The sequence below is a fragment of the Triticum urartu genome, chromosome 7A (assembly GCF_056163025.1).
Source record: "Triticum urartu cultivar PI428250 chromosome 7A, HENAU_Tu73, whole genome shotgun sequence".
Classification (NCBI taxonomy): domain Eukaryota; kingdom Viridiplantae; phylum Streptophyta; class Magnoliopsida; order Poales; family Poaceae; genus Triticum; species Triticum urartu.
Window position 1 is genome coordinate 554,572,973 of NC_141879.1, and position 14,794 is coordinate 554,587,766.

Below are 14,794 nucleotides of genomic sequence, written 5' to 3' on the forward strand. Positions count from 1 at the left end.
AATGTGGGTCGGAGCTGCATTGGGGTCCGTCAGGTGGATGTGAACAGACTTCGTCTCGCCAGACGACTGGAATGCTGAATCCGTGGCTGGCTTCTTGGCTCGCAACAAGCCACTCGGGTCTGCATTTTTCTGGTATTCTTGCAATTCTGCCACGGCCATCTGGGCATCGGCGATCTTTGAGCCCTTCTGGAAACACTCTTCCGCCTTTTTCTGATTACCAGAGATAGTGATCACTCCGCTGGGACCATGCATCTTCAGTTTGAGGTGTGCATAAGCTGGCCTGCCCAGAATTGCATGATACGCACTCTGAAAATCCACAACTTCAAACGTCAACTTTTCTTTGCGGTAATTTTTGGCATCACCGAAAACCACGTCGAGTGCAATCTGACCGAGGGACGCAGCCTTCTTGCCCGAGATGACCTCATGGAAACTCATATGGCTTTCACTGAGTCTGGACATCAGAATGCCCCATTCCTTTCAACGTTTCTGCATACAGAATGTTCAGGCCACTGCCACCGTCCATCAGGACCTTTGTCAGTCGAGTGCCTTCGACCACCGGGTCGACCACCAGCGCTTGCCTCCCAGGGGTGGCGATGTGCGCTGGATGATCAGACTGGTCGAATGTAATGGCAGTCTGCGACCATTTCAAGTAACTGGGTGTCGCCGGAGCGACCATGTTCACTTCTCTGTTGATGAATATCAATCAACTCTTCTCCTTCACTCTCAGCCTTGTCTGCCTCCTTCTCCTTTTCCTTGGGTTGTTTCTCTCGGAACTGCTGGATCAGGAGCCGACACTGTCGAGTGGTATGCTTCGGGTAAATGAAATTATCTTCTTCGTCTTTTTTGGTGTGGATATGGCACGGCAGATCCAACACGTCATTTCCATCCTGATCTTTTACTTTCTTGTGGTTCCACGGCCCTTTGGGCTTCCCCTTGAACTTTCCTTGAACCACAGCCAAGGCCTCACCTGGAGCAGCTGGTTCGGCCTTGCGTTTTTGTTTCCGACTGGAGTTTCCTCCTCCGGCTTCATGGGCGACTGCTTTGTGCTTGCCGCTCCGCAGTCGCTCCTCCTCTTCACCATTGGCATACTTGGTGATTTCCATCATCCGAGTCAGAGTCATGTTTCTTGTCCGACTGAATTTCAGGTTCAACTCCTGGTACCTGACGCCTTCCTTAAAAGCACAAATTGCCTGATGATCAGACACATCTTCCACCGTGTGGTGCAGGGTGATCCACCTCTGGATATAATCTCTCAAAGTTTTATTCGGTTTCTGGACGCAACACTGTAATTCTGTCAAACCTGCTGGCCGCTTGCAAGTACCCTCAAACGTTCTGACAAACACTCGGGCGAGATCTTCCCAAGTATAGATGCTGCTAGGTGCCAACTGATTTAGCCACGCCCTAGCCGAGCCCTTCAACATCAGAGGAAGGTGTTTCATGGCCACCTCATCATTGCCACCACCAATCTAGATAGCCACTCGGTAGTCTTCAAGCCAGGTGTCAGGCTTGGACTCTCCGATGAACTTACTGACTCCAGTCGCCAACCTGAAGTTGGGGGGAATCACTGTAGCTCTGATAGCGCTGCTGAAGCACTCTGGGCCAGAGACATGCACCCTATTGCTGGTTTGCAGGCCTCTGTCATGGCCATCTCGGTGAGCTCTGTTTCTGTCGACCAAGCCTTGTACGAGAATAGATCTCGCATCAAAGCCTGGCTCCCTGGGGTCGACTGGAATACCTCTTCCGACGCTGTTAGGGCACCTGTCTTCATGTGGCCGCGGCACGTATGACCCACTCCTTGGAGGAGGCGTGGGCACTCGACGGTGACCATCGCGATCGGCTCGACGATCATACTGCTCCTAGTTTCTGTACTGATCACGCCGCTCTCCATGTCCCTCACGCCTCGGGGGCGATCTCGGGCTATGGGCCGACTGGACCGTATCTGCGACCACAGATCTGCTATGGATCCTATCCCGCGACTGAGACACGGCCGTATTCTGCTCTCCTCCTGCCCGGAGCAAGGCCCTGATCTGCGCCAGACCTCGGCCAGCTTCTGACTGGGAAGGTTGAATTGACTCTGCTATCCGGGAAGCAGCTGCTAGGTTTTGGATCGGTGTCCGGTATACCTGAGCCGGAGGTGGAAAAAGTTGGCGTCGGCTGGACTCAGGAGCACGTTGACAAGCGCGATCGTCGAGTGCGCGCTGTAGGTTCTCCAGCCGAGTGCGCTCAGCCAGATTGGCCAAGCGAGCCTGTTCCAAGGCCTGGGCCTCGGGCGTTTCTCCAACTATAGGAGTATGCAGGGCATCCATGTTTCGGTGACGAAGTTCTTCTCTCTGCTGCGAGGAGAGAGGCTCGGGGCGGTACTCCTCGTGAACGCGCGATGGATCACCGTTCCCGTCACCTCCGTCTTCATGATCGAAGCCAGGAGGACCGCGTGGTCCATTGACTATTAGGACTTCCGCTGCCGAGTCATTGCTGCCGCACTCGGATGCAGTCTCTACGGAGCCAGTCAACAGATCGAACAGGCCGTAGAGAGACTCGTCGGGCTCGAGCGCCGTGACTTGAGGGGTGGGCGACTGGCGGGCCACCGCATGCTTCACCCACCGTTGAATCCTCGATCGGTCGGTGTGCTTGCTCCGGCGGGTCGCAAGGAGGGGGAAAGCCGTTGGAGTCGACTGGTACTGGGTCGACGGTTGCCGCAGGAGGACGCCGCGGACGCACGCGTGAAAGTGCATCGCCCCGCGGGCGGGGAGCGCGTCGACGTCGAGTGGTGCCTCTTGAAGCCAAGCGGAGCCGTCGGCGACAAACACGAGCGCGCCGAGATGGATCTCGTGGCCCTCAGCCAAACCTCCGCCTGGAACCATGATGATGGCTATCGGAAAAATTGCAACTTCTCCAATAAGTCGCTAAGACACCTGCCCCACGGTGGGCGCCAACTGTCGTGGATCTAAGACTGACAGTAGAATGGGGGGTAGGTATGAGGAGGCAAGATCCTAGCTATGGAGTAGTTGTACACACGAGTTTTACAAGTTCAGGCCCTTCTCGGAGGAAGTAACAGCCCTACGTCTCGGTGCCCTGAGGCGGTCGACTGGATTATATGTGTGTGTGAGTTTACAAAAGTGCGAACCCTTGTCCCAGAGGAGGGGGGTGGCTTATATAGAGTGCGTCAGGACCCCAGCTCCCCTCCGTTACTCAGGGTTCAATGCTCATAAAGGAAAGGCGTTACTGGTAATGTCTACAGTAAAATGTCATAAATGCTCATAATGCTATGGTTTAAGTCCTAACCGTTGCAGAGTGGAGGGTTCCCCATCTTCTGGTGGTCGAGTGTCTTCAAGGTGGTCGAGTGAGCGCATCTCTGTGGTCGTGTGGATGATGATTTCTCTTCGACTGCTTCCGATTCTTTGTAAAGATGTCCTTGGGGAGGGTATGCTGGACAGGTCCATGACCCTACCCTAGGTACATAGCTTCATCAGGAAAGACACTCCATGGGATCCCAAGTCATCATTGCTCTCTAGAGCTCGTTTTGTCAACTCATGGGATTGTGAGGTTGACAAGTATTCGTGGGTACCTACACAAAAGAGGCACAAACGAAAGAGATTGTGTGTGTGGTAAATGTACACATCATCCATCATGATGTGTATGTGCACATGAGAGTTAGTACAAGTTAAGCATCGCTCAAAGAAATTTGATGCATGGTATAAGAACATGTCATCCATCATGAAAGAATAGTTATTGTGTATAACACGATGGGGATGCAAATTGAGCATACAAGTATAAGGCACAACAATAGCATTGTTATTCATGGGGAGCATATTGTGCACACAAGTATTGGGATCATGCAATGAATGGGATGAATCAAAATCTCCTAAAATGCATGAGGAAACTATGGGGGTCTCCTCATGAGCAATATCGTAAACATCACATGGAGAAAATGGACAACATCCACAACAATGCATATCCGATGCTAGGTAGTCATGGCATGGCATATGAGATAAATGATGCAAAGGGAGCATATCAATATCATCACAAGAGAAACAAATGCCAATAACCATGGGCTTGTCATCTATGCCATATGTGCAAATTGGGTTAATTTTAATGGAATATGCATAGTCACTATGAAGAGATTGCAAATATGACATATTGTTGATCTCATGCATAGCATATGACAAGTCAAGCAGATTGGAAAACATGATGTGACCTAAAGAATTGTCATAAGAGATCCTATGTAACATGGCATCACAACTAATAGACTCCACATGGCAATCATCATACTCATCATAAATGGGTAAATCATCGCATGGGGAAGTTGCACTAGCATGAAGCATGGCAATAGGGGGATCAACATCATGCAAGCAATCAATGTCATGAATGTCCACTAGTGGGACTAGAGCATCACCTTCACCTATGTTACCTTGTTCATTCCACTCAAGTGGTGTAGGTGAGGTGGGAAAGACCAAATGGTGGTCATCTTCATCTTGATGCAACCATGTGGGGGTGCATCATATTCTACCATGGCCATCGTCTTGTCCAAAGGTAGGATGAAGTCGTCGAGAACCGGCGCGTCATCATAGATGGGACCTAGCACCAAATGAGAAGACACAATAGAGGTAGAGGTCAAGTTGTTAGAAATGCAAATGGCCTCACATTCCCTATCAACTATCACACTCTCTCTATGTGGTGGTTCACTCACTCCCTCAAAATAGGTGCGCTCAAACTCACATATGGTGGAGTTACTCATCTCACTCAAGTGGTGGGGGTTGTGGCTCTCCTCACATGGGAATTGTGGAAACACATCATATATGGGGCTAGTGGTGAAGTCACTCTCACTCTCAATATGGTGGCAAAAGTCACTCAAGTCATCATACGTCGTCGTGGTCGAAGGGAAAATCCCATGCTCAACCATCTCATCGCCATCGCCGTGGATGAAGGCCGAAGATGGCACATCATCACTCTCGCCTCCTAAGATGGAAGCATCATCCTTGATTGTCACCATGTCGCTCGCCTCCAAAGCTTGGTCCTTGAGGGTCTCCGTAGTCGTACTCGTCGCCGCACCGCCTTGAAAAAGAGTCATGGAGGACTCGGCATCAACAATGCCATAAAGAGGTATGGCGGTGAAGTCGAACTTGGGATCATCGTCTTGGAGCTCGTCGGGCTTGGACATCTTGGTGGTACTATCCTCATACTCACCTTCTTGGAGCTTGGTCTTCGATAAATGTGCTTGGGGTGGATAAGCCTTGGCCTTCATGAGTTCTTGTTCGGCCTTGAGAGCACCAATATAGTAGTCGTCGAGGGACTTGTAGTTCTTGAGGAAGAGAGTCTTGGAGATGTCGTTGTGCAATCCCATCATGAAGTGGAACTTCATCGAAATGAGGTCGTCCACGTCGGCTCGTCGCAAGGCTTTCTTCATCTCCTTGAAGTACTCGTCGATGGACTTGGATCCTTGGGTGGTGTTCTCCAATTGGCGAAGAAGTTGTTCCGTGTAGGTTGGAGGCACCAACTCTCGCCGAAAAGCTCTCTTCGTCTTGGGCCAACTCATGTCGTAGGTCTCCGAAGGTGCGTGAAGCCACCATGTGGACGCGTAGTCGTGGAAGTTCCTTGTGGCGCACTTCACTTGATCTTCGGGAGGTACTTGATGTAGCTTGAGGTAGTCGTCCACCAAACGCTCCCACTCGAGATACTCCTCGGGTTCTAGAGTCCCATAGAAAGGAATCTCATGGTCGGTGTCGAGGTCGTAGTAGCTCGTGGAAGTCGCGGACTTGAGCTTGGGGAGCTTCTCTTGAGCATAGTCTTGAGGTGCTTGTTGGCGAAGATGTCGTATATCCAAAGGCGAAGATGCCTTGAAGTCGCTTGGCGAAGATGCCAAGGGAGATGGTGAAGTCGTTGAGCGGTTTTTGGTGTTGAGCTCTTGACCTTCACGTCCTTGTTGGTGATGGTGTCGATGCCAATGTGATTTTGCCGGAGATGGTAGCTCGGAGGCATGTGCTCTTGAGCATCTTCTCAAAGACAAGGAAGACCGCTTGTAGGACTTGATGAGGGCTTTGATCTCCTCCATTTGAGCTTGCATCTTGGCATCGTTGGAGTTGTTCGTGGCATCGAACTCGTCGTTCTTGTTGTAGACCGAAGATGAAATGCCTTGCCTATCCATCCCTCCAAGAGAAAAATGTGAGTGGTAGAAAGAGAAGAACGAATACCAAATGTACCTTGACCGAAGTTGAAAGTGGATCAATGATCACTCCAATGTGGACAAGGAAATAGCACAATTGGTACCAATTCTTGTCGGTTTCTCACACCTACACAAATAAGGCTTATGGTGGAGCTCGGTGAGGATAGTGGCACAAAAATTTGATGTAAAATGTTAGCGAGAGTCCATAATGTTGAAAGAGATTCACAAATTCGCAAGTGAAACAAGTATACTAATAGCAATGAATGGCACACGGAAATGCACACACGGATAGATAAATGGGGTCGTGCAACCAAGGATGTGCACAAAATGTGGAATCCACGGAAAACGCTCGTGTTGCACAACTCAAGAGAGACGCTAGCAAGATTGCTCAATAGGCGGATACGACACTTGTGCACAACCTATAAGATGCAAAATGTATGAACTTTCTATCCCAAGTATGCTATGTATGTATGGTTCCCGGTGTTTCTCAAGATGATCCAAGATGATCGGATATGACAATGTGGTATGATGCTATGGCTATTGCTTACAAGCTTCTTTGCTCTTTCTCTTTTGCTTAAAAGCTCATTCTTTTTTTATATGGCCACTATGCAGAATGCACAAACCAAGATAGCGATTGGGTATATGTGGGAACAAACTTGAGGCACAAGAGATGATATGATGATACCAATATGATATGGTATGTGTGCAATGTATGGTGTAGATCACTAATGTGCACAAGTAACGTTGCCGGCAATACTCAAATGGCTAGTCTCGATAGGCAAGTAGCGCAAAATGGGCTAGGGGTTAACAATGCAATGGCAAGGGAATATACAATGGAGGGATACCACGATACCGAGATGATATGGAGGTTACCGTCCTTGGCGATGATGAGTGGCGGTGATCTTGATGGAGATACCAAGATGATTGAGACTCGTCCCTAAGTAGCCGAAACACCTTAGGAAATGGAAAAACCGCGAACTCAAAATCTCAAACGTGAAATGTCAAATGGTGGTAGCGGGAATGCGGTGGTGGTTTTGTGGATGCTCAGTGGAATTGCGGAAATGCAATGATGGGTTATGTGAGTAGGCAAAGTGGAGGTTAAGGTGGTGGACTATACACGGTGTCGGAGTTGGAAGCACGGTCCCTAAGTAGCCTAAACACCTTAGGAGACACAACTCATGACACAAACAAAATTGGGTTAAGTTGGGGTGGCGGAAATGTATGGTGGGCTATGCCTATGCGGAAGTAGTGGTGGTGGTTGAAGAAGAAGCAACCGTCCCTAAGTAGCCTAGACACCTTAGGAGACTCAAATCACTCCTCAAGCAACCACTAATGCAATGGGGAACAAAATTGGTTAGGTTGCGGAAGTCGGTGGTGGTGTAGCGGATGATGTGGTGGAAGCCCTAGGCAAAGATGCCAAAATTGTCAAAATTTGATGGAGTCAAAATATGTTGGTTGTATTTTTGTGGGAAGGAGGATGTCAAGAGATTTTCAACGAGCTAAAGAACGCGAAAATCGGACTCCGGCTGAATTAGTTATGGACAAAATAAAAATCAGCCGAAATGAGAAACTACAGGTAGCGGACGTCCGTTGATTCTGCTCGGGTTAGGGGGTTCCGGTCGTCCGGTAAGGTCGAACGTCGGGTGGTTCCTGCGGCTCCGGACGTCCGGTAAAGTGACGGTCGTCCAGTGGGTCGGGGTCAACGCGGGATTTGAGATCCGGGACGCGATTTTAGTCGGAATTTGAGGATTTGGGGGTCAAAATTGAAGAGATTTCGTGGATGAAAAATGGGGAAACTTGGGGAGATGCTAGATCCACTTGAAACGAAGCAAATCCATGGATCAAAATCAACAAAACTTCTTCAAACCAACAAATCAAAAAGAATTGGGGCTATTTTTGGTGGAGATTTCCGAAATTGGGGAAGAACACAACAAAATTAGGCTAGAAAACAAAGAGGGGAGGCTCTGAAATTGTGATCAACGTGGCTCATGATACCAAGATGATGTAGGGTAGAACCCTAATCACCCGATCTTTCACGAAAGGAGCGGATCCCACGATGAACACGAAGAACACAAGGATAGAAACGAGGGGAAAGACACGAGAGGAACACGAGAAACCAACAAATATGATCACACATGCGCTAGATCCATGAACACAAAGGAAGATACACGATCCAAAGTCAACAACGGACGATACAAGAGGTAACCGATCTTCTTCGTGAGGAGGTCTTGATGTTCTTCTCCGCAAGGAGGTCTTTAATCCAAAGGGATCTTCTCCGAAGAGGTCGCGGTCTCTCTCAAGGAGTAGATCCTAAGTGGATGAGCGTAGCTCTATCTCTAAATATGAGCTAAACCAACGCTAACCCTAACTAGGAGGAGGTGGAGGAGTATATATCAATGTTGGGGATATCGCTTATCGGGAACTTATCGGTCGACCCATGATAAGGGGTAAATCGGCCAGTTTATCGGCATATCGGCCGATTTATCGCCATATCGGCAGATTTATCGTCCGATTTATCTTATTGGTCTGACAACGGTAAGAGATAAATCGGCCGATTTATCAGCATATCGGAAGATATCTTGAACAGTGGTATATATAGTCTAGGTCCACGAACGGGTAAGTGGGAGAGGGATACATGGGCCTCGGGCCCGATCTCTGTACGCAGACAGGTACGGGACGTCCGCTGGGGACCGGTCGTCCGGTGGCTCGTGGGCTTCCGGACGTCCGGTTGTCGCCGGACTTTCGCTCACTTTGGCTCGGTTGAGGTGGCACCGGACGTCCGGTAGCTAGCGGTCGTCCGGTCGCCAGTTGTCTGGTGTCGTCGGTCTTCCGCTGAATTGGCTCGGGTGTAGATGTACCGGTCGTCTGGTGGGGGCCAGATGTCCGCTTGCTGGGAGGGGCCGGTCGTCCGAACGTCCGCTCGCTAGAGCTTCTTCGGCAGCTCTTCTTCTTGCGTCTTCGTTTCCACGCTTCCCTCGCGGATGGTGTAGTTGTACACTTGCGCTCGCACTCCTCCTCGTCGTCCATAGTGTTCCGAAAATACCTATACATGCACGTGAGTGGAGTGTCAAGTAGTATACCATCCTCAAAGGGGTCAAGTGAACACACGTAAAGGAGATGATTCACCTTTGTGTATGTGAAGTGGATGTCGAACGTGTCACTTGCCAAACGGACTCTTGACATGGTGATGTTCGTAGGATGCTCCACATCACACGATGCTTTGACTGTCCATCATAGCTTTGCGTCATTCATCCATTTGCACTGTTTCATCGATGCATATCTGATGCCTTTATGGGATACCGTATATATATATCAATCGTCATCAAACCAGATCTCATAGTTTTGTTTAGCGACCTACATGCTGCCCAACTAAAATTGTTTAGCTTAAACTACGATGAGATTATCTTATTACCTAAGGTTAATGAGGCTGAAAGGATACAACAATATAGACCTATTTGCCTCCTTAATGTTAGTTTTAAAATATTCATGAAGGTTGCGACTATTAGGCTAAATTTGGTTGCTGAACATGTGATTCGGCCTTCACGGACGACTTTTATGCAAGGCAGACACATTCTTGATGGAGTTGTTATCCTCCATGAAACAGTCCATGAATTACACTGGAAAAAGTTGAATGGGGTGGTATTCAAAATAGACTTTGAAAAGGCTTATGACAAAGTCAAGTGGCCCTTTCTTTACCAGGCAGCAAGCCTGGTAAGCTATCTCAAAAAGCAACAAGTGGCCCTTTCTTCGATGGATTCTCGGAATGAAAGGATTTTCTGAAGAGTGGCGCGCTATGATCTATAACTTCATTTCTGGTGGTAGTGTTCCATTAAGGTCAATGATGACTTTGGACACTATTTTCAAACGAAGAAGGGATTGCGACAAGGTGACTCATCATCGCCCATGCTATTCAATATAGTGGCGAATATGCTAGCGGTCATGATTGAGCGTGCCAAGGTTGATGCCCAAATTGATGGGGTAATAAATCATCTAGTTGATGGTGGTCTCTCTATACTTCAATATGTCGATGATATGATTCTCTTCATGGATCATGACCTTGAGAAAGCGAAAAATATGAAACTGATTTTATTAGTATTCGAGCAACTCTCGGATCTTAAGATCAACTTCCATAAAAGTGAATTATTTTGCTTTGGCAAGGCTCAAGACGAGGCCCACCTGTATGCTAAACTGTTTGGATGCGGGTTGGGCTAGTTTTCGATCACATATTTGAGGATACTGATACATTATTGAAGACTCATAAATCCTGAATTGAAACACATCAAGGAGAGACTACAAAAAAGCTTAGCAGTTGAAAAGGTAAACTGATGTCTCTGGGTGAAAGATTGGTCCTCATAAATTCAATACTAAGTAATATGATACTATATATGATTTCCTTCTTCCCATTACCAAAAGGAGTTTTACATAGATTGGATTACTTCCGATCCAGATTCTTTTGGCCAGGAGATATCGAGAGAAAGAAATATTGGCTGGCTAAATGGAGTGCGGTTTGCTGTCCCAAAGACCAAGGCGGGTTAGGCATTTATGACCTTAAGGTTAATAATAGGGCCCTCCTTGGCAAATGGTCGTTTAAATTACTGACGCAAGATGGTGTATAGCAAACCCTACTAAGGAGGAAATATGTGGGTTCCAAGGTGGTATCCCAAGTATACTGGAAGCCTGGGGATTCCCACTTTTGGGCGGGTCTAATGGCTACGAAGAAATATTCCTTCCGCTATGGATCCTTCTCGATTAAGGATGACTCAGAAATTAGATTCTGGGAGGACAAGTGGCTATGAAATGCCACACTCCAGGAACAATATTCGGCTCTATACAACATTGTGCACCACAAGGGTGATACTATCGCCGTGGTAATGGAATCATTTCCACCAAATGTGACGCTCAGAAGAGATTTAATTGGACCCAGACTACAATCATGGAACATCCTGCTCCAGCGTTTGTCCATGGTGTAATTGTCACATGGGTCTGATGTATTCCGATTTGAAAGTGCAACTAATCCCTGGGTGGTTTTGGTAATTATTAATAACATATAGCTCATTGAAGTAATATCCATTCAAGATAATCTTTTCAGAAAGTTCAATGATTGGGATGGCATGGACTAGAGATGTGGACCCCTCAAAATGCTAAGGACACATAATGGCACAAGCTCAAGACTCTACATTTTCATTTTAGTGATCCAAGATCACATTGAGTCCATAGGAAAAGCCAATACTATTAAAAGGGGTTGAGGTGTTTCTTAATGGCTTGCTTGCTCAAAATGCTTAGTGATCTGCTCCAAAAGCCCTCAACCACTTTCTCATATCCACATATGTCCCAAACCAAAAGACAAATTCGGCCCCACCGATTTGATCTATCTGGCGCCACCGAATTTATTTGACATAGCCATAGCCAGAAACCCTAATCAGTTTGGTCTCACCGATAGGGATCTCGGTCTCACCGAGATGGGATTGCAAACTCTCTGTTTCCCTTCATAACGTTTCGGTCTAACCGAGATGAGCGATCGGTCCCACCGAGTTCGCAATGCAAACTCTTTGTTTCCTTTTCGTAACGTTTCGGTCTCACCGAAATGAGTGATCGGTCCCATCGTGTTTGCCTGACCAACTCTCTATTTGCCTATTAATGAAATTGGTCTCACCAAGTTCATGTGATCGGTCTCACCGAGGTTAAGTTATGCCCTAACCCTAACAAAATCGGTCCCACCAAAAAGCCTAACGTTCACATTTTGAACTGAATCGGTCTGACCGTGTTTCACTATTCGGTCCCATCGAGTTTGGTAAATTGTGTGTAACGGTTAGATTTTGTGTGGAGGCTATATATACCCCTCAACCCTTCCTCCATTCATGGAGAGAGCAATCAGAATGTGCCTACACTTCCACTACTCATTTTCTGAGAGAGAACCACCTACTCATGTGCTGAGACCAAGACATTCCAATCCAACCACAAGAATCTTGATCTCTAGCCTTCCCCAAGTTGTTTTCCACTCAAATCATCTTTCCACCATATCCAAATCTGTGTGAGAGAGAATTGAGTGTTGGGGAGACTATCATTTGAAGCACAAGAGTAAGGAGTTCATCATCAACACACCATCTATTACCTTTTGGAGAGTGGTGTCTCCTAGATTGGTTAGGTGTCACTTGGGAGCCTCCGTCAAGATTGTGGAGTTGAACCAAGGAGTTTGTAATGGCAAGGGGATCGCCTACTTTGTGAAGATCTATCCAAGTGAGGCAAGTCCTTCATGGGCGATGGCCATGGTGGGATAGACAAGGTTGCTTCTTCGTGGACCCTTCGTGGGTGGAGCTCTCCGTGGACTCCCGCAACCATTACCCTTCGTGGGTTGAAGTCTCCATCAATGTGGATGTACCAATCAGAACCACGCCAAAAATATCCGTGTCTACATTGTGTTTGCTCCCCTCAAACTCCTCCCTTTTACCTTCATATGCAATGATTTATATTCCGCTGCTATACTCTTAGAATTGCATGTGTAGGTTGATTGCTTGACTAGTGATAAGTTGCTAAAATCTGCTAAGACTTAAAATTGGGAAAAGGCTAGATTTTTATTTGGTCAAGTAGTCTAATCCCCCCTCTAGACATACTTTCGATCCTACATAATTGGCATGGAAGTTCACAATGTTTTTTTGTCACCGGGATGAGGCAATAAAACATTTATTCTTCCGATGTAAATTGGCTCGTTCTATATGGTGAGTCATTCAAATAGCTTCTGATTTGTATCCTCCTTGTAGTGATGCTAATGTGTTTGGCAACTGGTTACATGGGATTGGTCACATGTTTAGAACTCTTCTCGGGGTGGGAGTGCTTGCCATTATCTGGTTGCTTTGTCTATGTAGAAATGATAGGGTTTTTAACGATAAAAGTACTTCTTTGTGGCAGGTTATTTACAGATGTACTGGGACTCTTCGTTTATGGTCCTCTCTACAACACGTGGAGAATCGAGACCTGTTTACCGAGGTGTGTGCAGGATTGGAGGCTACAAATGAGGGATCCTTTTACCCAACATGGGTGGCAGTATGATCATAGGATTAGCCTCCCTCCACTTTAGGCGTTATACGGACTCTACATGCTTCTTTGTATTTCATCTTTTTTTTCGTTGTGTGTGAGAGGACCTTGTTTGACTGTGTGCATCTTAATTATGCAGAGGCCGGGTGTAATGCTTAAATCTTTTAAGTATTAATAAAGCACCCCTTTTTGAAAAAATAAACCATTCGTCATGTAGAACTGATGAAAAACTTAGGCCTCCTTTGGTTTATAGAATAGGAATTATCATAGGAATAAGAAACTTATAGAAAATGAGATGACATGTATCTCAAATCCTATAAGTAAGAATAGAAAAAGAGATGTCATTTGATTCACATCAAAGAAATTTTTCATTGAATCTAGACTTTTGTTTATTTTTCTTTGAAATGTGAAGGATAGGAATCAATCTTATGTAGGAATAGGAATCCATTTCTATGAAGGAAAGATTCCTATAAAAATTATATTCTACAAAATTCCTCCAAACCTTACAGGGAGCAAAGCACCCCTTCAAACATGGATGCTTGCTGTGCAGCAGATTGCACACAATTTTAGGACAGTGCAAAGCTGTGGAGAAGCAAGGATAGTTGTCGGTCCAACACTTCACAAAAACTTCAGGCGCCGGCACAGTCAAAATAAAATGTAGCAATATGAAGCTAGCTCCTCATCTTGGGCTACTAGTTCTGTTTGTATTGGTTGGTGTAGCTTCTCCTATTAAATTGCTCTGAACTCACCACCGATGTATATGTGTTCTGAACACAGCACAAAAACGATCAGGATGATTAATACTCGGGCAAAAGCACACCAAGCTGCAAAGCACTGCTTGCGGTGAAGTGGAGAGCAAAATAATTCAGTAAAGGCCGGGCCGGGCAATATTTGGACAGCTCTGTGTGGCTTCATCCCAACCATAGCTTATATATCTCCCTAAACATTTGATCGTGTTTGATGTCACAAAGTTTCAGAATGTTTGGATTTGATTTATATTGTCATTTTTTTTGTTCACCCGGGTGTGGCCACATTCTGTACCTGAACTTCTACGAATTTGACAGAAGGTATTCAACATGATAAATAGCATACCCCTCTGTAAACAAATGTAAGATGTTTTAGATCACTAAGGTACTCGCTACTCGAAGATAACACCAAGATAATGATTACACGATAGTAGCTAGTGAGGGGAGCAAACACGGACGCCGTACTACGTAGGCTCCTCACAGATAATCAACCCCTTGATTGAAGTTTTGAAAGAAAGAAAAAAAATGGCTGCTGCCCTAGCTCTCCATCGGGTATCACATTCTGTACCCGAACCTCTATGAATTTGACAGAAGGTAACCTTCTCTCATTTTACAAGGCAACATATCGCCTCTGTAAACAAATGTAAGATGTTTTAGGTCACTAAGGCACTCGAAGATAACACCGAGAATGATTACACGATAGTAGCTACTGAGGGAGTCAGGACACTCATGACAGGCGCACCAAACACGGACGCCGTACTACGTAGTCTCCTTGCAGATAATCAACCCCTAGATTGAAGTTTTGAGAGAGAAAAACGGCTGCTGCCCTAGCTCTCCACCGTCTCCTCCTCGTCGT